This window comes from Sminthopsis crassicaudata, chromosome 4 (assembly GCF_048593235.1).
Source record: "Sminthopsis crassicaudata isolate SCR6 chromosome 4, ASM4859323v1, whole genome shotgun sequence".
Lineage (NCBI taxonomy): Eukaryota > Metazoa > Chordata > Mammalia > Dasyuromorphia > Dasyuridae > Sminthopsis > Sminthopsis crassicaudata.
This window is the reverse complement of record NC_133620.1, coordinates 63318656-63343532: the sequence shown is the minus strand read 5'-3', so window position 1 is coordinate 63343532 and position 24877 is coordinate 63318656. Positions and strand designations below refer to the sequence as shown.

Genomic DNA, 24877 nt, shown 5'->3' with positions numbered 1-24877 from the left:
AGCCTTTCTGTATTCATCCTGCTGGTCATTTCTTACAGGACAATAATATTCCATAACATTCATATACCATAATTTACCCAACCATTCTCCAATTGATGGACATCCATTCATCTTCCAGTTTCTAGCCACTATGAAAAGGGCTGCCACAAATATTTTGGCACATACAGGTCCCTTTCCCTTCTTTAATATCTCTTTGGGATATAAGCAATTTGGCCTGCATTTAGTTATTTTATTCCAGGTCCCAAAATATCCAGAAGATATACTGAAAGATTGCAAGTTCAGATTAGTTCTCTGTATGAGGTCAGAGATTAGAGAACCATTAGTAAGAGAGGGTATTATTTCAGCCTATAGAAGCTTAAGAGTGAAATTTCATCATTTCTAGTTATGTGTGTGTGTGTATGTGTGTGTGTGTGTGTGTGTGTGTGTGTGTGTGTGTATGTGTGTTGCCTGGGTTCAAATCTTACTTCTGCTATTTCCTAGCTATGTAACTAACCTTAGGAAAAGTCATTTAAGGTTCTTGAACCCTAGTTGGTTCATTTGTAAAATGAGGTATTCAACTAACTATTTTCTAAAGCCCTTTCCTTATGATTTTAGGACTATTCTCCTAGAAGAATAGAATTAACACAAATGTTACAGATTAGCCATGCTACATCAAGCTTTTATTGCACAGTTTGAAGGACAAAAAGAGTATTTTGCAAACCTCTGCAAGAACAAATCATAAGCATAGTAGGTATTTTTAAATTCTTTAAAAATATTAATGAATAAATGGGTAAATAGATGCAAGAAGTTCATTTGCAGTACATTTTTAAAAATAATAAACTATTAAAAGTAATAACAAGCATTTTATGCGACAAGCATTGCTGACAATTTTTTGAGTTGTGAATAAATCAACAATTCAAGTGCCTTTCCATTTTTTCATACATATCCCAAAGCTCTTATACTCAAAGTACTTTAATTATATACTATCTTGCATTATTCCTTGATTTTTTATATGTATTAGACTTTTTAACTAGATGAATCTTTAAAGACAGGAGGTCCTTTAATTATAGAATGTCTTATGTTACTCCATTATTTCATATATTATTTTCCCCAGCTAAATTTTGGGCTCCTTGAGGAGAAAAATTCCTTTTCTATATATATTTTGTTTGTCCTATTGTGCCTTGATTAGTGCTGAGCTGTAGAAGGCTTCAAATAATCAGTTATAGATTTGAATAAGATGTTAGTCTTATTGTCCTGTACTAGATTCACATGCCTTAATTGGTATAGTGGAAGAAGGAAAACAGAAGAAAGAAGGAAGAAAGGGAAGATTGTAGAATACAGTTACAGATACTACCTCAAGCCATTTTATCCCTCACGTGCCTTTGATTAAATCTCAAATTAAGAGTAGGGGGAAAATAGGACATCAGAGACAGTTGAAAGGAACCTGAAAATTTGTCTTAAGCCTTTTGAATGATGTATCTCTGTCTCCCAAGAGTTTCAATTAGCAGGCTTCTTTCTGCTCCTCTCATTCTCTTCCCTTGTGCCCATATATAAGGCATATCTTCCTGGTTCAGCCAGTAGCCCTTCTAGACAGTCTCAGCTCAAGTTCCATTCTGTTTGCTTCCTTCTGAGACTTCAGCTGAGAGAATAAGCAGTAGGAACTTTGGACTTGAAAAAGATCTGTTCAGGGGGGGAAAGTGAACAACTAAAAATGGGAAGGTAGTGGAGAAGACTTTTTTGCATCATTTTCATACTAAAAAGCACTTACTCTTTCTAACCTTGTCTAACCTTGCCAAATGAAGTCCTCTCCATGTTTCAGCTGACTTCAAGATTTTTTTGGACTTTTTACAAGAGTCTTAAGTCCCAGGGAAGAATTTCCCACTGAATTTCCTATGTCCATATGTGGTTCTTCTCTATGTTATATATTCACTTGAGACTTGTTGAAAAAGAAAGGAACTAACCTTCATTGAAGCCATTCATTGATCTGGAGCCTCAGTGGGAGGACAAAGACTGGATAAGAGAGATAATGTGCCGGAGGTATCCAAATAGAGAGAAATTAAACCAGACGGACCAATGGAAAGGTAAAGCATGTTAAGTACCATAAATAGACAGAGATAAAGAATATAAACAAGACTGATAGATGGAGAAAGACAGAGACCTATTCAATGCTTGCACCTTTTGTAACTCAAAGGAGTAGTCTCTGCAAGGAAGGATGGATCCATTAAAAGGATAAATTGATTGCTGAGCAATGCCCACAGAGCCTGTTCCGTGTTGTCAAAGCTCTTTAAACAATTACTGGGAACAGGTATAAACTTGCTATTCATGGGAAAAGAAAACCCCGAGGTCAGGCCTGTTTATTTAAAGGAAACCGACAGTGATTCATCATCATACTTCAGACGGCTAAATAAATATTTACTAAATAAGGGGCTACAGACTGTGGAGAGGAAGGAACTGTTAAAGTAGCTATTAAGAAGCTGTCACTTCTACTTCATGGTCTCTACAAGGGGTAAGAACTTGGTAGCATTTATCTGGGGGTGAGGAGGTGCTTGCCACCATTTTGGAGGCATATAATCCCAGGGTGACTAGTGAGATGGATACCAAGTTCTTGCCTAACCCCCAACACATCTGCTCTGCTAGAAAAATTGAAGTTTTGCACTGAATTTGTAGTATTATTTATTTACAATTAATGTAATTACAATTACAATTACAATTATTACAATGTAGTGGATTTTGATTAGGAGCCAATGAATCTGATTTCAAATCCTGATTCTATCTCTTGCAATCTATGTGATCTGAGTCAAGTTGCATGAACCTCAGTTTCTCATCTGTAAAAAGAATGCTGTAATTCCAAATGCTTCTGCTTCTAGGATACTATCCCCTATGATAAATGGGAGGGGATTAAAACAGGAGGTGGTCTGGAGAAATGAAATCTCAGGGAATCTCAACATCTCATTTTACACAATAACTTCTCCTACCAAACTTTTTCATCAAGACTGTAATAGACTTAGAACTCAGTTCCTCATATTCCTAATTAAGGGTTTATCATTCTTTGTGTAATTGTATATATGTATATGTGTGTGTGTTAAATTAAGTCTACTCTGTGATCCTTCCAACTCTGAGGTTTCATAATTAAATGACTGAGTGATAGAACAGTAGTTATGGCAGAGAGATCCCAGTATGGGGAATCAGAACCCCAAAGTATAGGTTCTAATGCTTAATATCCATGTGACTAGGTTTCTATTTCCTCATTTGTAAAATCAGAAGGCTAGACTACATTATCTTTAAAGTCCCTTTTTGATTTGGCATGCTATGAGAGATGAAAAGCCAAAGGAAAATCCTCGAGCTACTTTTCAAAATTATAAATTCTCTGAATTGGAAGAGACCTTAGAAATCAAGTTTAACCCGGACTTTGACAGGAATCTCCTCTACAGAATCTCCAGTGAGTGGCTGACCATTGAATTCTGCATGAAAACCTTCATTGATAGGAAATCTACTACTTTTTATATAATAATAATTATTATTATCATTAGATATTAGCATTTTATATAATGCTTTGAGGTTTGCAAAGCACTTTATAAAGGTCTTATTTTATCCTCATAACAACCTCTGGATATTATAATCCTTATTTTACAATTGAGGAAACTAAGTCAGATAGCAGTTAAGTGACTAAATTTGAATTCATGTATTCTGGAGGCCCAGTGCTCTTTGTATTATGACCACCTAGCTTCTATTTGGAATTTCTTCTGTAATTCTTTATCCATCTTTTCTAGTTCTTCCCTTTAGGGGTAAGGAGAACAAGTCTACCCCTTCTATATACCCTCCAAATACTTGGAGTCATTTTTATCATATCTTTCCAAGTCTTTACTTCTTCAGGATGAACACTTCAAATCCCTTCTTCTGGATCTTCTGGAGGACACATTTCCTGCTTATCAAAGTTCTTAAAATGTGTCACTTAGAACTCAAACATATTACACTGAAGTTTTAAGACTCATTGGTGGATAGAGAAGGACTGCTAATAGCAAAGTCTCCACATGAAGTAAATGTAGCAAAGACCAGGCTGGAGAGGAGCTCAGCAATCCCTAAGAAAGAAGTGGTTAATGATCAGAGACCTGCCCAATAAACCACATCTTCCAGGAGGAGGGCCAAACATCACTAATAAGCCAAATAATCAATCCCTGAATGATCAAGGGTTCTCTATGTTTTTAATTAGGTTGAATTAACAAAATAAATCTAGACTTAATAAATGCTTCATTATATCCCAATTTCTACCTGTGTTTCTTGTGCTAATGCCCTCAGGATGACAGGGTGCTGAATTTTGTCTCCATTGTAAAGATGGCATATGTATATAAATACTGACATGACTTGACTAAATAAAAGCCCTCAGGATTCTCTGAAGTCTCCTGGATCTAAGTAGTAACTAAGATTGTATTGCACTTTTTTGTCATTATTTGTCAAAAAGGCATCTGTGTAATGGAACAAGCCATTAGACTCAGCCAGGAGTCTGGGATCCAGTATAGCTGCTAGTTTGTTGTGTGACACTGGACAGGTCCTTGAAACTTAAAAGGCTCTCAATTCCTTCTTCTTACCATAAGGTGACAATCAATAATCCCTAAGATTTCTTCCAGTTTCTAGCTTTCTAGGACAAGAAATCTATCTGGTACATAAGTCTTTTCATGATAAACAAAACTCTACCATCATTATACATACTCAGACTAAGGCCAGCCTCTGCCCCAGATGAAGGAAAGAAGAGGGAAAAGAGCCAGGTTGAGTTTGATGGCAGAGGAAAACATTTGACCATCAAGATTCATCTCATTTTTTTAACCTCTATGTAATTTGTACCAAAAGTCAGAATTTGCCTCTCAGTTCTGAGAAAGCTCTCTGTGGGTTCTACAGCAGTTTTTGGTTCTCCAATGATCCTCAACTAGAATATGACAATGGTATGGCTTCACTCATCCAGAGCAGTTGACACCGGCCATAATTTGAAGACCATATTAAAAAATCCTGATAGAACAAGGTAGATATTTCAGGATTTCTCTTCTTTGGATTTAAATTTAATGTATGCTTTTCTCTCCAGGCTCTATTCTACTGCAGAAGCTCAAACATCCCTCCTTCATAACTGACCTAAGACTTCCCACAGGAGATGTATTGTACTGACTGTAATATTTTATTCCAATTGAGAATACATGGCATGTGAATATGTACTTCCTCTTCCATTCTTGGCACAGTAGTATAGAGAATAGAGAAGGCACTTAATTCTTGATTAATCAATTGGCAAAAGCTAGAAAAGATTTGATTGAATTTGTCGATATGAAGGTCAGGTAAATTACATTATAGTCAATATAAGAAGTTTCACTTCTAAGGGCATCCTTTGGGATAAAAAGGACAAGGAAAAGCACTAAGTTGGAAAAAAACAAAACTGTTTTCCATACTTGCTCAAAGTAAACTGACCATTATCCCAGGCTCAGGTTTGAAGAATGACTGAACTTACCAGTTTGTGAGTCTTGTGCTAATGAGACCAGAGTGAGGGCTTTAGTTCTCATGGGAAACAATCCATTTTGCAGAGGAAAGAGCTGTTGCATGATCCCTGATTTCATTTTGAGTTCATTCACACAAAAAATGACCTAGGGCTTTGATACATAGTGCTGGTCCTAAGAGGAAAAGTACAACTCTTTCTGTACCTCCTTCTGTAGGCTCAGAATTTGAATTGATGCTCTCATTGCTTATAGAAAGGGGAAGTAAAATAAATCAATCAATCCTTCACCTCAAAACTAACAAGTAGATTTTTGGTTTTGTCCCTAATATTCTTCACCAGCCTCAGTTCATTCTGAACTTTAGCATTCCAGTTATTATTGGACGTGATTATTATAGTACTTTATTCTTGATTTTTATAAGACTAATTCATGCATATCCATCTTCCATTAACTGCCATTGCTTTCTTCTGTACCTGTCTTTTAAAATATATAAGGTGACTGATGACTTATCTCTGGAGATACTTCCTCTACCTTTTCCTCTTCATTGAGCGATGAATATATATTCAAAGGTTAGATCCTGAACTGAACTTCCTTTACATTTGGGTTCTTCCAGACCCCTGTGTGGTTCCTAAATCAACACTTCTGATTCTATGTTTCCTGTGAGGTTCTTTGCATCACTCTGTTGCCTCTAGCTCTTTCTGGGAGGCACATGTTGAGTGTCCAGGTACCTAAGAAGCCACCTACTTTGTCATTCAAAGAAAATAGCACATACAAGAAATGTTCATTTTCCCAAGGAGGATGAAAGCAATAAAAACTAAGGTTGTTAAGGGTGGCCAAGGTGCTTGGTTCTTATCTCTATGATAGCCTCTTCAAACAAGGGTGAAGATCCCTGGGAAAGAGGGATAATTTCAGGAAAAGTAGAGGGAGGACAAAGAACACCTAGAGTTCTCCCAAAGTGAAAAAGAGGATATTGAGCAGGGTGGTGGGGACACAAGGAACTGAGGGGAAACATCACTGGTGCTGTTAAAGTTAATAATTCCTGGACTGTGATTTAGTGAGAAATCACTGCCTGGTAGAATGGTTGAATGGTTCTAAGTGGGTGGTATTATTGCTTATTGCCTATTCTGTCAGCTGTTGGCTCCCAAGTTGAGATTCTTTCAAATACAGTACTGTATATTTATAAAGGTCAATCTTTGGTTTTCATCCTTCACTGGTTTGTCTGACCTTGTTTATAGACTCACCATTTCAGGGCTATACTGTCACCTGGAGAGGGAGGAGGGAATGAAGATGATCAACTCAAAATGAGGCAATAAATTACTATACATGATACCAGGAAACAAAACTGTAGGTGTTGCTTAGCAGTTCTATTTTGTTCTTTTTTGTGGGGTGAAAAAAATCTCTGCTGAGATTCAGAGTAAGAACCATATAAAATAATTGCCCTTAGAATAGAAAAGTTATCTCAGCTTTTAGCCTTAAGTGTTACATCATAATTTCTGGTTTTATTTCATTCCCTTTGGTATTGCTCTCTTCAAACTAGTCACTATTAGACAAAAATAAAAAGAGAGACTGAGACAGAATTAGAGTCGGGAATTAAAGTGGGGGGTGGAGATATGGAGAGAAGGCAGATGACAGAAAAGGAAAAGAGAAGAAAGTCAGAGAAAGAAAAAAGGAAAGAACTGGGAAGAATCAGAAGGGAGGCAGAGAACGGAGACTAGAGGTAGACATGCAAACTAAAAAGAGAACTAATTAGAGTTAGGAGTCTTATTAACTCAATCTGTTTCACCAGGGCAGATTCTGGCAGATTGAATTCAGTCTCCCTCCCTAAATGAAGACATCACAGATGAATCAAAAATGGCATGAACATATGCAACTAATACCAAACTTTGTTAAGAATTCTGGGCTGCTAGCTAACATTTGATATATTAATTGGGTAATTACAGATTAATTGAAATTAATAAAGAACCATGACTCATATGTGCTACTGGGGTGCTTGACTTGATGTTTCTCTTATCATTTTATAAACCAATTTGGGTTTGGAAGAAGGTAAGATTGCTGAATGAGAAATGGGATAGCCTCTGGTATTATAGACTCTACCACCAACTTCCTGCATCATCTGAAGAGATTGACAGAGAAGAAGAATAGACATTGTATGGGAGAACTGGAGTAAGCTATTCTGAAAAACTTAAATGAAAAGGAGACTAGTAAATTGCAAGTTCACATGCACTAAACCTAGAAGCAAAGAAAATGGAGTTCAGTTTTGCCCCTTTAACCAAATTAATATTTGCAGGTGACTTCAAGGGACATTTTAAATGGCCATGGTTCTGTACTATTAGTTCCAGAGTTAAAATGGTCAATTTAATCTCTTGTTACAAAAGCCTTCTCAGACCCCAGTTCCTTTTTCAGCCTGTAGTAGCCATTGAAATGAAAAGCAGAAAATGTTGTGCCACAATTCTCTATTATTGTCCTGATTCAAGTCCCCATTATTGGCCTGACTCAGTTTCCCTAATTGTTCTGCCCCAGTTTCCTTAATTATTCTGCCTCAATCCCCTTAGGTGCAACCCCCATCCTGTTCATAAGACTGATATAACTCAGAGATTATAGATTGTCAATGTATAAACTCAAAAAGAGGGCCTCCAGGCTTTCTGTCTCTAGCCAGACACTTTCTTAACTCCCAGCTTGTTAGAATTTGTGATCTTACCTCCCATTTGAGGTCTAACCTCTGTTAGAACCAGATTAATGGTTCCTGCCTGGAGATTCCTGATCACCAGAGTTTGGACTCCACCTCCTGCCTTTGTTTAGCTACTGTGTATAAATATGTCATTGAGAACTCACTTTAGCTGCTGGATGATGCATTCTTGGAGATGATAGTCTCATTCAGCCCTGGGACCAAACCATGGATCCATTTGGTCCCAGTAAATCTCTCCCCTTCCAATAAAATATTAAAAACTCTCTAATCTTTATCTTGCCTCAGTTTCTCAGGCATTACAAGAAAAACACACCATTCCTTCCACCCATCTACTTTAACTTTTGCATTTCTTGAGACTTTCCTGAAGACCACAAAGCCCTGTATGAAACAGAACTCTTGAATCCCTTGTCTCAATTTCAAGAAGTCTTTTTTGGTAATTAGAAAATAACCAGATTCCTTTTGTTTTCAATATGGTGGCACTTATTTGATGGTTACAAATATTAGCATATTTGTTTTCTAATGTATTCACACAGCAGTGCTTCGCCAAGTCCCAGACTTTAGTGTATTTAATGTATATGTCAACCATTTGTTCTTTTTTCATCTTACTGTTATGTTTTTAGTTAAGTAATGGCTATTGTCTTCATTAGGGCCTGAGAGTACAGTAAGATGGCACAGTAAGAAATTTGTGATTATGCTGAAGTCTTTATCGTAAAGGGTAATTATTAGTGAGTCTTTTAACAATGCTTTCATGTGCTAAAAACCCCTATAGAGGACAGTAAGATGAATAAGCCATTAGATTGAGAAGGAAAATATTTATCCAAAAACAGTTTTCTAATTTATTGATTATTGGTGGATTCTGATCAGGCAAAATATATTTATGACCTAAAACAGCCTAACAAGAGAAAACAAGAAATCTTCTAGTGGGAAGAGGGTTTGTTTTTTGTTGTTTTTTTTTTGGTTGTTTATTTGTTTGTCTGCTTGTTTGTTTTCAAGCTTTTTGATTTGGAAAAATCAGCTTTAGTCTTTCCTGCTGGCATCATAGACCCTAGTCTTTGATGTCTGTGGCGCCTGAGAAGCCTGGAAACCTCCACTGCTGGTACTGATTCAGAGGCTTCCAAGATCTTCTAGTTTATTGGGGTCCGGTCTGTGCTGACATGGCTTCTGTGGTTCTGTGCTCCACTCTCACCCTGGTGCAACAGACCTTTCCTGCTTACATCTAGGTCATCTTCTGCTGGAGAATTGCTTCACACTATTATTTTGTGGGCTCTGACACTCTATACAGGGGTTCTCAAACTACAGCCCACGGGGCAGATACGGCCACTGAAGACCTTTATGTGGCCTGCTGGGTTATGGCAAATGGGCTGAGGGGCAGAGACAGAGTGTGAGTTTTTGTTTTACTATAGTCGGGCCCTCCAACAGTCTGAGGGACAGTGAACTGGCCCCCTATTTAAAAAGTTTGAGGTCCACTGCTTGTTTAGACTCATTATTTAAAGGGACTTGGGGGAAAGCTCTAGCAAGTCCTTACCTTTACTCCTCACCCCTTCTGTTCTCTGTATCACCAAACTAAGGAAGCACAAATGTCTCCCATAGCCATTCATAGTCAAACCTCAAAATCATAATTCATAGATAAAGGAAAGAGTGTAGGGTGGGAAAAAACCATGAGCCCTGGCCTTTATTTCCATATCACATTTATATACTCTCCACTCAGCCCTATTTTATTTCCTGGTGGGCCATCTTAAGCAGAAATGACAAGCCAATGAGACAGATCTCTCTTTCTGAGTTGACTAGTCAATCAAACAGCTAATTCAACTAATTTCTCTACAAAACTCTAGCAATGTAACTGAATCCCCCAAACAGGCTAGTTGTTTGAAACATCACATAGACTCAGGCATGGTCTCCAGTCTTTATTAGATATTTCCATTCCAATGTTTTAGGTCTGACAGTCTGGAAAAAAAAGTTGATTCTTGAAGACAGCTCAAAACTGGCAGTTTTGTATCTCCAGCCAAATTCCCTTGTCCCTTGTTAGCTCATTTGCTCCAAGAGGAAGTTTCCCAGCCTAACCTACCATAATGCAAAAACTACATGTTTTTGTCAGTGCAGCTCAATAGCATTCCAATGCTTGTTTTCTGTAAAACCCACTTGGGATTTGTATTTCTGCAAGAACTCCTTGGATGTGTTTTGTGTCCCACCCTTCCCTTCTCCTAGTCATTCAGCTATAACCTTACCATTTAGAATCCTGCCCTGCTCATGGTTCAGCTCCCTGGCTCAATATTTTACATTCGTCTCTATTGAATTTCAGTTGCTTTCTCTTATAAGAGGCACTTAAATTATCTGAGCCCTGCTCCAAGGATGCAGAATCCAAGTCCAGGACAAATCTGTTTAGCACTTTGGGATCATTGGTTTCAAGTAGGTCTTGGACATATAAATGTTTCTAAATTTGACATCTCTGATAATGGCAAAGGTAGATGGGTGGAGACCATAGCATTTATTAAAATGTCATCATCAGTCTTTTAGTACTGAGGTTTTATACACTTGGGGCAATAATGTATAGCTGGAAGAAAACAACAATTTTTGTCTTGTAATAAATAACATTTCACACATAGCCTAGGAACCCTCAAGTTCCATATTCACAGAAAATGATTCCAAGGACTACCCACAAATAAATGGACATATTAAACCCATCTTCCCCATTCACTCCAATTTACTCTGGGAAATCTCTGATAATGGTTTACATATACCATGTGGATGAATAGTGGCCCTGGTGCCCATTTAAGCACATAAGGCAACAAATGCAAACAAGGTACAGGATATTCAATAGAAGATGTAAATGTAGCAAATATATATAGGCAGTTCTAATAACCTATAAACAATCAACACAATTCTCTATTTCAGGAAAATTTCTTACTCTCACAGAGACCTATTTACTCCTCCCAACATTGGTAGTTCCATCCTATGTTTTGTATTTCTCTTGGAAGGATCCTGAATTTGGGGTTGGCATCAGGGCAATATCTTGATATTCCAGTGAATTACTATCTCCCATAGGATTCTGCACAGTCCCCAAAGCTTGTAGTATAATGATGTAGTCTGGAATTGCTCCAGAAAATAAACACATTTTAGGGCTGCTGCAAGCAATCCCCTTTTCATTGGCCCTCTGTGTCTGAAAAATTCAGGGAAATCAGATTTTTAAAAATCACAATTTTTCTCCTTCCTCATGTTATAATTTTAATCTTTTACTAATTCTTCAGCTTCAGGAGTGTTACAAATGATCTTCTCTAAGAGGCCCACTAATGAGAATCCCCTCCTCCCTTCTTTCCCTAGAAGGCCAAAATATTTGAACTCTTGAATGTGGGATCATACTTGAACTAAATGCCTGAAGGCTTTTTCTCCCCACATATCTCCCTTTTGTGTACAGGAGATTTGATTTCAGGATCACATTTGTTTTCCCTTCCTGTAATTAAGAATTATGGATTTAGGAATAGTACTATATTGATAGAGAGGAAGAAAGAAAGGAAAGAAAGAAAGGAAAGAAAGAAAGAAAGAAAGAAAGAAAGAAAGAAAGAAAGAAAGAAAGAAAGAAAGAAAGAAAGAAAGAAAGAAAGAAAGAAAGAAAGAAAGAAAGAAAGAAAGAAAGAAAGAAAGAAAGAAAGAAAGAAAGAAAGAAAGAAAGAAAGAAAGAAAGAAAGAAAGAAAGAAAGAAAGAAAGAAAGAAAGATAGATGTGGGTATGTATGTATGTGTGTGGTTTGTGCTCAGACTAGGGCCATATGGGAAGGCACATGGAGCTTCTGTGTGCTTTTACAGACACTAAACCATTGCTCCAGTTGTTTTCTTCTCTTAGGCCAGGAAAGTGAGCTCTCAAGAATCTATTCTATGTTTAGAAAAGGAAACAAGAAAAACTACAAGGAAGATGGGACCTTCTTCTTTGGATTTATGGTCAAGCTTTTGTAGTTTTCATGTATTTCTACACCAATAGAATATATGATGACCTATCTCCCCTACCTGCTTCATTTTAGATAATAGGAAAAAGAGAAAAGTCAAATTCAAATAAATTTCTCCATCTGAGAGTTAATTGTATCAATGAATCTTAGATCCAAATACTATCCCCATTCCTATTTATGAAAAACATAGTATATGAAGTTGGCCTTGCATTAAAAATATAATATGAGGTGAAACTGGGATCTAATCTAGAAATAGAGATGATCATAATAAAAACCAGGCGGTATAAGATGCAAAAGTGCATTTGGGGGAAGGGGAATAGTCTAGTATGGCAAAAGTATAGATTGTATAATTTGTATGAGTTGAGGCTAGAAGAAGAGGATGAAACCAGATAAAGGAGGACTTTGACTATCACATTAAGAATTTTAGACTCTATTTGGTAGGCAATAAGGAATTTTTTTAAAGTGTTTGATCAGTGCAGTGCTATGGAAAAAATCTGTACATTAGGAAAATTAACATGGCAGAAATACAGAGGATGAATGAGCAGGTAGGCTCTTTTAAGAAGAAAATTGCCAGAACCCTGCTATATGAAAATAATGATCTGAATGGTAGAATTGGCAAAAAGTAGACAGATACAAGAAATAAAATTGACAATTTTTCTTTCTCCTTCTTTGTTAAAGATAACATCAAAGTTCTGAATATGATGACTTACAGATTCATGATGTACTGATAGAGAGAATAATCATACAGTGAATAAATTCTCTTCTCCTGCTCCCTCCTTCAGTGAGCTGGCTTTCCTGCCCTTTGGTGGCAGCTGGTTGACAGTTATGGATAATTGGTTCCTTCTACACATGAGTTGTTTCCACAGATGAAAGGTTTAAAGTTTGGGTGGAAGCAGAACCAGTAGTGTAAGAGATGTTACCATTCCCAAGATTCCTTTAACTGTATGTTTGTCTGTTGGTGAAATTGTCACCAGCTATTGCGGAAGGTGATGAGAAAGGCTGAACCCTTCTTCGCAATGATTCATCCCTTCATCTCCCTGGCTGCAGTTTGAAGCTGATCTGGTAGTTTGGGGAACACTTATTCCCACTCTTGAATTCAAGTCCTAGACTTTCCCAAAAATGATGGTCAAGGTGTCTATGGTCCGACATGCTGGTCCTTGCTGTCTCTTGTCTCTCCCACAGAACACTCTGCCGACTGTGAATGATTATTATTGTTATTATTATTATTATCAAATATAGAAAACTCATGAAGATGAGTGAAAGTTTTTTGAGAGAAAGGTGATCAATTCAGTTTTCTATATTCTGAATTTTAGATATTCAATATTCGATATTTGAGATTCTGAATTTGAGATATTATTGAGTCAGATACTCAATGTCTAATATATAATAAGAAAAGAGCCTAGAGCTCAAGAAGAAGTCAGAAATAGTGCTATATAATTTGAAGTCCTTGACATAGCGGCAATAAATTAAGTCATGAGAACTTAACTGAAAGAAAAGATGTACAGAGCAGAGAAGAGAAGAGCAGAGAGGGAGGAAAGGAAAGGCATTATGGGGAGGTCAGGTGAGAAAGGAAAAGAAAGGAAGGAATGAGAGAAGAGGGCCAAATATAGGTAGACCTTAGGGAAGACCTATATCGGTGGAATACAGGGGAAGCAGAGGAGTAATTAAGAGAAATGAAAGTATCAGTTGGTGATGTATAATAAAGAGGTTGTATTATCCTGGAAGCAAAAGAGCAGATGATCAAGCCATTAGGCTTTATTGATTTACCATTGGTGACCTTTGAGAGGTCAAGTTTAGTTGAATGGTGAGGAAAAAAAACAAGTTGCATGGGGGAAATAAGCTCATAGTACCATAAGATTTGGAACATTATTGTCTTTTATCACTGTCTCAATGAGGCTGCTCTCACTTATACACCATAACTTCAGGGTTTTTATGCCTTCCTGATGCTCACTCTTCCCTTCCAGAGATTATAGGGAATTCCAGAATGTGCCCTTCATGTAGACTCCAGGATCTGAACATCATGGCTTTCCAGTCTGGTTTTCAGTCTGAGTACCAGCCTTCTCCTCCATATACACTACCTCACAGACTCTCAGTGCTTCCACTCCTACTAGAAATCTCACATAAAATAAGTCCCTAGGACAGATTGCTTCTCTTGAACACAGGCTCACTCCCTTACCCCAAATTCTCTGAAATTCCTAATTCTTGGCTCCCCTTCTTGTCATAATGCAGTGGATAACTGGACAGAAAAAGTCATAAAGCTCTCTCTTCAAATTTTGCCTCTAATGTGTAGTAGCTGTGTGGCCTTAGGCAAACCATTTAACTTCTGTGAATTTCAGTTTTATAATCTTTAAATCCAAGATAATAATGACTATGGTACCTCTCTCTCAAGATCCTTTGACATCTCTAATTATTGCAAAGGCAAATGGGTAGAGAACAGAACATGCATAATGTATATAAAACACTTTGCAAACTTTAAATTGCCATATAAATACATCTTTGTTGTTATTTATAATACTAGAGAAGAATAAGTCACTAAGCTAAGGAGTGAACTCCTTAGCTGGATATAAGGGAATCCATGCAAACTGATGGACAAGTATACTGCAGTCAAAGCAAGGGACCAGGACATCTGCTAGTCCACCACAAATGCTCAGGTATCCAGGGGCTTAGGTTTGGCCATATTTCTGAAACTATGCTAAAATAAAAGGCCAGGTGGTCTGGCTGCATCAGGGCCCCTGGGCTGTTGTTTATAATGCCTGCAGTCACTGTGCATCCCGTAACACACAGGGCCCCCTGTCTCTTGGCAAACACAGTTCCCCACGAGGAGGCACAATATAGCAAGCTGCATGAGAAATAATTACCAAATTGCCCAAAATAATTACAATTTCCAAACAAATAAAGCCCCATGCTATCTCTCAATTTACTGAAACAAACAAATGGGAAAAAAAGAAAAAAGAAAAGAAATTATGACCGAGCACTCTTGGCCTGAATTTGGATAGTATGGCAGCCTTGACAGGATGCCTCTCTTTTAAAAATTAATAATTAAATAAATAGAATTTAAAAATCAACAGAGTCCTTTTGGACAGGTGAAACCCAATTTTTTTTTGTTTGTTTACCACACATACACACACGTGCACAGGGGAACACATGCTAACATCCAAGGGTGAAAATGGAAATTATAGATCTGTTATTATCTTGGCTCAGTTGGCAGTGTCAAGTTTTGCCTGGAAACATACACGGCTAACTCTCCTCCCTGCTGAGCCAAAACCAATCTAGTGTGAATCGAATACATATGCAGCAGGTTTTGGGCTACTCTTAGAATTCCAGGTTACTAACTTTTTGGCAAAGGAGGAAAAACAGGTTCATCTCCAAGATACATTCTTGGAAGTGACCTCTTTCTCCAAGTCTCTCATCACGAGATGAGATGAAGAATAGGAGATCATTCTTTCTGAGGGATTCTTGGTAAGATGATGTATTATTCCCACTCTCAGAACTGCATCAGTTCCTTCACTGGATTTTGCACTGCATTTCATTCAGAGGTGAGTGTTTGCTCTCTGTAGTGTTGTGTTGAGTTGTGTGGTGTTTTGTTTTTTAAGGTGCCAACATATCAAGTACAGTCAAATCGGCTAATAGGGTCTTTCTTGGATTTACTTCATGGTGGTGAGCATTTTTTTTCTTCCTGGACCTAAGTTGTCTGCATACTACAGAGCTGCTCCTGTCTTAATTACCATAGAAAGAGCACTAATTAGAAACAAGGGGAAGGGCTGTTAGGGATTTGCTTCAGGATCAAAGACAACATAATTTTCCATTGGATATGAAAAGATTTTCATAGGAGAGGATTCTAAGAAGATATTAGAAATAGAGCTATAAAAGAATAAAAAACAACAACAAAATCCCAGTCTTTTCAGCCTCTTTTGTAAAGCATCGGAAAGGGGGGAAATTAATGACTGGGAGAAGGAAATTGTCACATGTTGGATTTATGCCTGCAGCCATACTATTGGATACTGTAATGCCATATACCCCAAACACAGAGCTGAATTAGGAAATCTTGGGGGAAATCTAAACTTGGAAAAAGAAGTAGCTCTTCAAACAAGAATATCTAATGGCCTGTGAATATAATGACTGGAGAAACCAAACACAGGACATGGGATTTGAGGCAAGAGAGACTTAAGTTTAAAATCTGACCTTAGACATTTACTAGCTCTGTATCCCAGGACAAGCCTTTTAAGGGTCCTGTGACTAAATCTTCTCTGTAAAAAGGAGGAAAAAGGACTTAATGGTCTTTAAAATCTCTTCTAGTTCCAAATCTGTGATCCAATGATACCATGATTCTTTAGGAAATAATCATTTCAGTGATTTATAAATAAGAGTATCTAGATGTTTCTTACCAGTGATCTCAATTTAAATCTTGCTTACCCTTGTTATCTGTTTGGTCTTGGGCAACTCACTTAATTTCTCTAAAACTCGGATTGTCATCAGTATAATGCGATGACTTAACTAAATGTCCTTTAAGATTCCTTTTAGCTTGAATTGATGATATTATAATCTTTTTTTTTTTTTCCCTGAGGCAATTGGGGTCACACAGCTAGGAAGTGTTAAATGTCTGAGGTAGATTTGAATTCAGATCCTCCTGACTTCAAGGCTGGAACTCTAACCACTGAGCCATCTAGCGGCCCAGATAATACTATAATCTTAATCCAGAAAGGGAACATGGGTAAGAATCCAGAGGTTAAGCAACAATAACCAAATCCACAGAGTTTTGTTTTGTTTTATTAAGGTCCCCAGTTCTGTTTGTAGCTTTCAAGGCGGCCAGGAAAAGCCTGAGATTCCACAATTTTTAGGATAAATTGATGACTAAACAAGTAACATTTGAAGGGTTTGATTTCAAACATCCATCCATTTGATTCATACCGTGCTGAAATTTATGTGAATGTCAAGACAGAGAAAGTTTAGGGCAACTATCCTGGACACACAGCTGGGCTCCCAGGAAAGTGTTTTGAGGTCAAAAATGCTATGATTACTGGCTAACTGACTTTGGGCAGGTCACTTTTCTCTGACTCTCAGTTTTCTCAACTGTAGAATAAGATAATAATACTTGCCTCAAATGGATTGTGTTATCTTATCTCCCAAATACTTGTTCAGTCTTTGTAACCCCATTTGGTGTTTTTTTGTTTTGTTTTTCTTTTTTTGTTGTTGTTTTTTTTGTTTTTCTCAAAGATACCTTCTCCAGCTCATTTTACAGATGAGGTAACTGAGGCAAAAGGTGTAAAGTGATTTGGCTTAGGGTCATAAAGATAACAAATTGGAAAAATGATGAGTCTTCCTGTCCAGTATTCTATCCACTATGCCATCCAAATACTTCTTCATTAACCCTTTCAGAATGGAGCAAGTTGGCCCTCTTTCCAACAAATGAGCTGAGTCTTCCTGTTTAGGAGCAGCAAAAGCAAACATCTCTCTGAGGTCCTCCTCCCTCAGTTCCTTATTGACAGCCATATATCCTTCAGAAAGCTCAGTTGATGGCTTGCTGTGGTTCTGTCCTTCCACTCACTGGCTCAAGCCAGAAAAATGATCAGAGCCCCCTATTCCTGGCAGTTTCAAACACTTGCAGCTGATGCTATCACGTTTCTACGAAGCAACATGAAGACATCGCCACTGAAAGACAGCACCTTGGCACAGACATACAGAGATTTTTTTCCCCTTGTCTGGCGGATCCTAGTAGTAGCTGTTGCGCTCAGTGATGAATTACTAATTTCTGGAAACCTTGACTGGAGCCTGAAGGCAAGAGATAAATGTGAGTTTGGGGGTGTTGCAATGAGCACTCCCACAGATAAATGGCCAGTCATGGCTGAAAGATGGTTTTACATTTTCTGAGAGTAATCAAGCAAGATGTAGCCAATATTCTGTAGTTCATTAGCTCGCATCTCTACTAACCTTTACTGTCAGAGATTTCCCCAATGAGAAGGTTTCTTCCTGCCCTGCCCGTTTCCAGCATTGTAGCTTAGTGGAAATCAGGAGAGAGCCACAAACAGGGCTCATGCTGGAGGAAGGAAGGCAGGGAGCCCTACGGGGAGGAAAAGGTCAAGAAAGATTGGGTCGAGGAACGAAAGAGAGAGAGAGGAGAGAAATGGGCTACGTCAGGAATGAGAAAATAGATTGAAAGAGAAAAACACCCAGCTGAGCTCCACTGGTCTTGGAATACAGCAGCTCTCAAAATTCCATTTTAGTGACTTTTTGATGTTAGTACATTCCCCATTACTGCCAGTGGGGCACCAGCCCACCAACAGGAACCATACAAGGCCATATAAATTTACTGGGAAGCAATTCGCAAAGGAGTCTCTTCTCCCAGCTAGAAGAGCATCAGAAAATGGCTGGCTGTATAAAAACAAAACTCTCAGCCCACCATGTTGCATAGAAGGTCATTGACATCTATGTGACTATGAAAAATGGGTCCACAGAGTCTTTCAGAAGGACTTCTCCTCTCTGAAAGGAGAGGATCATTAGTGATACTGACTAGAAACTTCATGGACCTGGTCCCTCCCCAAAGAAAATGCCTTTTTAGGAGTTTGTGGGCAGGGAGGAATGTGGGCAGCCGGTGGCCTTCAACCAACTGGCTTGGTCTTGATAATTAACTAGAAAAGAGAAAAAAAGAAAACAGGGGCAGCAAGATGGCCCAGTAATTTAAATGCTGAATTTGAAGACAGGGAGACCTTAGACACTTAATATTGTGTGATCCTGAGCCAATTATTTGTCCTTAGTTCCAATGTCTATAAAATGGAAATAATAACAGCACCTACCTCACAAATTTGTTGTGAGGCTCAAATGAAATAATCTTGTGCCTTGCTAAAACTTAAAGTACCATACAAATCCTAGTTTTTGTTGTGTTGTCATTTTGGTCGTGTCCAATACTTAGTGACTCCGTTTGGGTTTTGTTTGTTTTGATGAAGACAATGGAATGGTCTGCCATTTCTCTCTCCAGTTCATTTTACAGATGAGGAAATTGAGGTAAACAGGGTTAAAGCTACTTGCCCACAGTCACACAACTAATCTGAGGCTGAATTTGAACTCAGGAATAAGCCTCAGAAAAAAATTTTTGACCAATTAGGTCAAGTTTTCACTATGCTTTCATTAGTAAGGAAGTCTTTTCCTCAAAGTTGTTATGGGAGAATTTAGAACACCACAATTAGGACTAAGATGGTCAGGTTTATGGAAGGAAAAGTCTGGCCTGGTTAAAATGATAAAAAAAGAAGTTACTGCCATATACAAAACAGGGTAGGCTCTGTGGTATGTCTGCTTGGATAACATTATCTCTTAAATGATGAACCAAATGCTGGCCCTTAGAAAGAAAATAAAAGCAAAGGGAAGATGAAGAGTGAAAGGTAATAATAACACTCACACCATAGGGTTGTTGTGAAGATCAAATGAAGTGATTTTTTTTAAAGTTTCACAAGGGGTATAGCACCATGTAAATGCTAGCTTTTTTCCCCCACTGTTCACTTCAACCAACTATATTCATAGGATTAGAGATGGAAGGAACTTTGGAGATTATCCAGTCTACTTCTCCTTTATCTTACAGATGATGAAACCGAGGGCCAGAGAGTTAAAATGATTGCCCATAGTCACACAAGTAGTAAATGTGATGGAGATGGGATTTCACTGACTCTAAACCTTGTATTCTTTTATCCCTATGTTTCATACTTTCTCCCCTAAAACTGTCTAGGAGAGAGACTCAGGAAAGGGAACAATAAAGAGCTATTTGGTTCTGAATTCATGTGATTGGGACAATGTTTTAAAGTCCTATATCTGTTTCTCATGAACTTCAGACTTTCTAAATGTTCCTTGACCTTTCTGGACCTGAGGATTTTTAGCTGCAAGATGCAGATAAGAACCATTTAATGCATAAAAAAGCATTTTATACTCAAACACAACATTTTCCAATTTGAGTCAACTTCCACACACGAAAGCTCAAGAATGACCCAGTATATTCATAGTTTATGCCTTCCAGCTTAAAAGAGGCAACACGGGTAGAAGATCAGTCAGAATTTTAAGTATTTTTTGAAGGTTGACTATTTTAGAGCTGCTTTGAATTGTAAGAACACTTAGAGGTGTCTCTAACTTTCCCTTTCCTAATATCAATGCTCTTCTACACATTTGATTCAGGTTAGAGGAAGAGCTGTATCTTTACCTTTATGTGGTACCTGAGTCCTGTTCTCCATTTGGGAGGCAATTGGACTATACCTAGTAATTTTGACTTCCATGCAAGGCACATGAAACATATTTTCTAATCTGCTTTTTAAAACAAAAATCAGTTAAGGTGGGTGAGAGATCCCTGGATCTGAGACATAGGACACAGAAAATCCAGGATGCTGAAAAGCTTAGGAGAAACAGTCTGGAGAAAATGGTGTGCTGAGCAAAAGAAACTTGAGGTAAGGTAGAGAAAAAAACAAGGGGAAACAGGCGTGGGAAAGTTGCTCATTTGGAATATAGTTTTCTGGAAGCAGGAAATCTGCTATGTGGTTGTCTCTTATGATCTGTTCTCAATAACTAAGCACAATTATCTTTGAATTGATAAAGAATTCTAGGTATTATCAATACCCTCAGCTTCCTGGAAGCTGAATCAGATTAAATTGTGATTTGGGAAATATATAACAAAATAAATAAAAACACAATAGACCATAGATAATATTAATATATAGTCAACATACACTCCCAGGCATCTTTACATACCATTTAGTGTCCCCACTTCTATTTGAGTTTGACACCATCCTCATTTATCCCACCCTAGTTACGGTTCTGGGAAACAGCTATAAGATAAATTGCACTTAGGATGAGATTAGTGTCAAATATCCAACTTCCAAACCAAAGAACAAGAGTCCTAATTATGAACTCCCAGCATCACTCATCAACTACCAACCCTTGTCTATTTGATGCCTTGGTAAGATTTCCCTGCTACTTTCCTCCTCTTCTTTTTACAAGGCCCTGAAAGATATGTTCCTTCCATTCCTCTGCCCTTTTCTCTCCCTTCTTCCCTCATCATTTCCCTCCATCACACATCCCAGTCATACCTCAGAGAATCCATTCTATGTATGGGACCTCACTTTATCATCTGCCAGATGTTGATTGGACATTTGGGCTTTTTAAACAGTCTAGTTCAATTGGGAGATACCACCTGCCATGTTATTTCCTTCTCCAACCTATTTTACAGATGAAGAAACTGAGGCAAAGAAAGCTAAGTGATTTGCTCAGGAAGACACAGTCAGGAAGCATCTGATTGACTCAGATCTTTATTCTAGCCCCTGCATTCTATCTATTATTCTACCTCGCCTTAAGCAATTTAAGGTTTATAAAGAGCTCTACTCACAGTAACCCTGTCAGGTAGAAGATGAATTTCAGGCAAAGGTTGCTGGAGAAGATTGCAAGACCTGATTGTTAAATTTTCAGTGGTAGTATTGATACCTTGGAAATTGACAAATGCTACACAACAGGGCTTGATTTATTGTTTTGCTGATTATCTAGGCATGAGAAAGTGATGGAGTAAATGTTAATAATGCAGATTAAACCAGAAAGCAGTGCTGTGTGTATTTTTTTTTTTCGATTATAAAGCTGGTGTTAGGATTAAGCTATAGGCCTGGAGTCACAAAGACCTAAATTCAAATCTAATTTCAGCTTTCTTAGCTGTATGACTCTGGACGAGTCAGTGAAATCTCTGTTTGCATCAGTTTCTTCATCTGTAAAGTAGGAAAGTAGGCTATGTCCCACGGCTATTGTGAGAACTAAAGGCTATATTTGCAAAGTGCTTAACACAGAACCTGGTATATCCTAGGTTTTGAATAAATGTTAATTTGCTGCTGCTGCTGATGCTGCTGCTACTACTACTATCTACCAGTATATCTGTGATTGTATCTTTCTGATGCTGGGGAGGAACTCCACAAGTAACCCAAATTTAATTTTTTAAAAATATTAGTCTACAGATTATAGGCAAATAAATGGATACTACATGGTGGGATAAAAGGAGAACTAATCTGGGAGCCAGACAAACTGTATTATAATCTTGACTCCATTGGGATCTGAATTATCTTGGGCTTTGGCATTGTTTGCCTAGGACTTCTCATAATCCATGTTTTTCATATAGCTCTTATATACATTCACTGTCTTATATATCCCTCACAATAATTTGTGATAGGAACTACTGTTATACCCATTTTACAGCTGAGTATGAGAGAGATGGAGTAATACATTCTCAGATCATAGGGCTGACAAGTGTTGGAGATGAGACTAAAACACAGGTTTTTCTGAGCCCAAGTCCAGCACTCCATCATCGACACCATATTCCCTCTTCCATGTTGTCCTTCTGCTCAAAGAGGAACAAAATGACATCAGTAAGTTGGGGTCCAATGAGCACTGTGCCCAACTGGGCCAATAAGACTAATATGAGCTCAGAGGCTGTACCACAGATTGAACACTGATAATCCATATAAACATTTAGAGTAGAACAGTCTCTAAATCTGTGCATCTTATATTTCTTGCTATAGCAATTCTGCCTTCTGTGATGCATGCTTGCCATGCTTGGCAATCCTGTGCCAGGGTCTCTCATGTCTCATAATCAATACCTCTTCTCTGAGGTAATTGGAATAGACCATCTCTAAAATCCTTGCCTTTAAAAAAAGTCTATGATTCCTAAATTATATCAGGAGGATCAGATTACTTAAAGCAAGCTGACATGGTTTAGCACACCTGTCTCTTTGTTTCATCCTCAGGCAGGCTATTTCATTTTTCACACGGGCCCCAGGGAATATTGTATTCTCTCTTGTTTGGCAACAGTTGTAAGTCATTGGTTTCAGAGAATATTTATAGAGATGTCTACCTTCCTGTATGCTCTTCCCCTTGACTAGGTTGGAACAATGGGCAAAAGCCTTCCTATATCAGAATCTGGTGTAAGACTTCTCATTGCTCTGGGACCTCAGTGGATGAGCAGGTCAAAGACCTTTCTGCAGGGACTGCTGGTATGCAGCTTCTCCCTCCACTTCATTGGGCATTTCCTTGATCCCCCATGTTGAAGTTAATTTCAAGTGGATTTGAACCAGCATAGCTTTAGCAAGTTTCCTTTCCCTATGGAAGGAGATCTCTTCAACACGACTTTCTGCTCTCAAGATTTTTCTTTTTGAGGAATCATTTTCCCCAGTGAGTTTTTGTACCTCCTTTCCCAATTGACTAATTTTGCTTTTGAAGGCACTCTTCTCATCATTATCTTTTTTCATTTCTTTTTGCACCACTCTCAAAGCTTTTCCTAATTTTTGCCCAGGAAAATTTTTCTTACTTGATTTTCAAAATCACTTTTGAACTCTTTCATGAGCCCAATTCTTATTTTTTCTTGGAAGCTTTGGATGTAGGAGCTTTGACTTTGTTATCATCTTCTGAGTATGTGTTTTGATCTTCCTTGTCACCATAATAACTTTCACTGGTCAGAAACTAATGTTATTTTTCTGTTCATTTTCCTAACCTATTACTTAGAAACTAATGTTATTTTTCTGTTCATTTTCCTAACCTATTACTTGACTTTTAACTCTTTGTTAAAGTAGGGCTTTCTTTGCAGAGTGAGGGTGTACTGTTCCAAGCTTCAGGGGTTTTATGCAGCTGTTTGCCTTGGATTTTTTCCCCTACCCCACTGTAGCTGTGAGATCTAGTGTGCCATCAGGGAGCAGAGTGGGGAGGGAGGGGAAACTTGCTGACCACAAGCATCCTCTTAAGGATGCTTCTCCAATGACCTTCCAAATCCTCCTTGGTGTTCCCCTGGCCAAGAGGTCAGAAACCTCTAGCACTACTGCTGATTCAGAGGTCTTTGGGATCTGGCTAGGGCTGAGGCTGCACTGGTGTAGCCTACTCTGGAATTACATGCTAGGCTCCCACCCTGGTTCCACAGACTTTTTCTGTTGACTTTCCAAGTCCACTTTGGTGTCTGTGAGCTGAGAGATTTGGAAGATACCAGTACTTCCACTGATATTGGCTAAGACCAGATCTGAGTCTGCATGCTAGATTCCCATCCTGGTATCATTGACTTTTCCAACTGACCTTCTAAGTTGCCTTCAGCTGTAAAATGTCCTACTCCATTATTCTGGATGTCCTGATGGTATAAAATTTGTTTAGAGTCATATTTAAAGAAATTTTGAGTGGCTTGGGAAAGATGTTAGCTAAGTTCCTGCCTTTACTCTGCCATCTTGGCTCTGCATCCAAGTTTTCTAACAAATGTGCTCCTTTCTGGAGACCACTGAAGTCCCTTTTATCTGAATTACATTGTTTTTCTCTTATCTTGAATCAGTATAATAACTAAGAATTCTGACATCTGGAGCAAATTTATTTGTGAGAAGACAAATCTCAGGGCATAAGGGCAACTAAGAAAAAGACCTCAGGATTTTCTCCTTAATGGGATAACTAGAAACCCAGGCTCTGCTCCTTGAATAAAATGAATGTCATAAGCACCCCAAGTCCTATGTGCTATTAATCCCCAAATAGTCTCCCCAATAAGTGTGATTGTGCTCATATCCCACATAGAACCTGACCTGTGCCACTATTGTATGGCTGATGATAATTATAATTAAAGCTTTTTATCTACAAAACATATGCATGGGCAATTTTTCAACATTGATCCTTGCAAAGTCTTCTGTTCCAAATTATTCCTTCCTTTCCCCCACCCCCTCCCCCAGATGGCAGGTAGTTCAATACATATTAAATATGTTAAAATATATGTTAAATCCAATATATGTTTACATATTTATACAGTTATCTTGGACAACAACTCTTAAGAGAAGGCAA

General features: G+C 38.1%; 1 protein-coding gene across 3 annotated transcripts in view; it reads left to right on the top strand.

Annotated features, from left to right (window-relative positions):
* Positions 1–24877, top strand: part of TNR (tenascin R) — a 685145-nt gene that overhangs the window by 267473 nt on the left and 392795 nt on the right. The window contains exon 1 of one of the 3 annotated variants that reach the window (XM_074308428.1): positions 14824–15609. The exons of the other annotated variants lie outside the window; for them this stretch is intronic. The gene's annotated coding sequence lies outside the window, so the exon portion shown is untranslated. Of the gene's footprint in view, positions 1–14823; positions 15610–24877 lie in introns of those variants that run through there. 3 annotated transcript variants of the gene reach the window in all.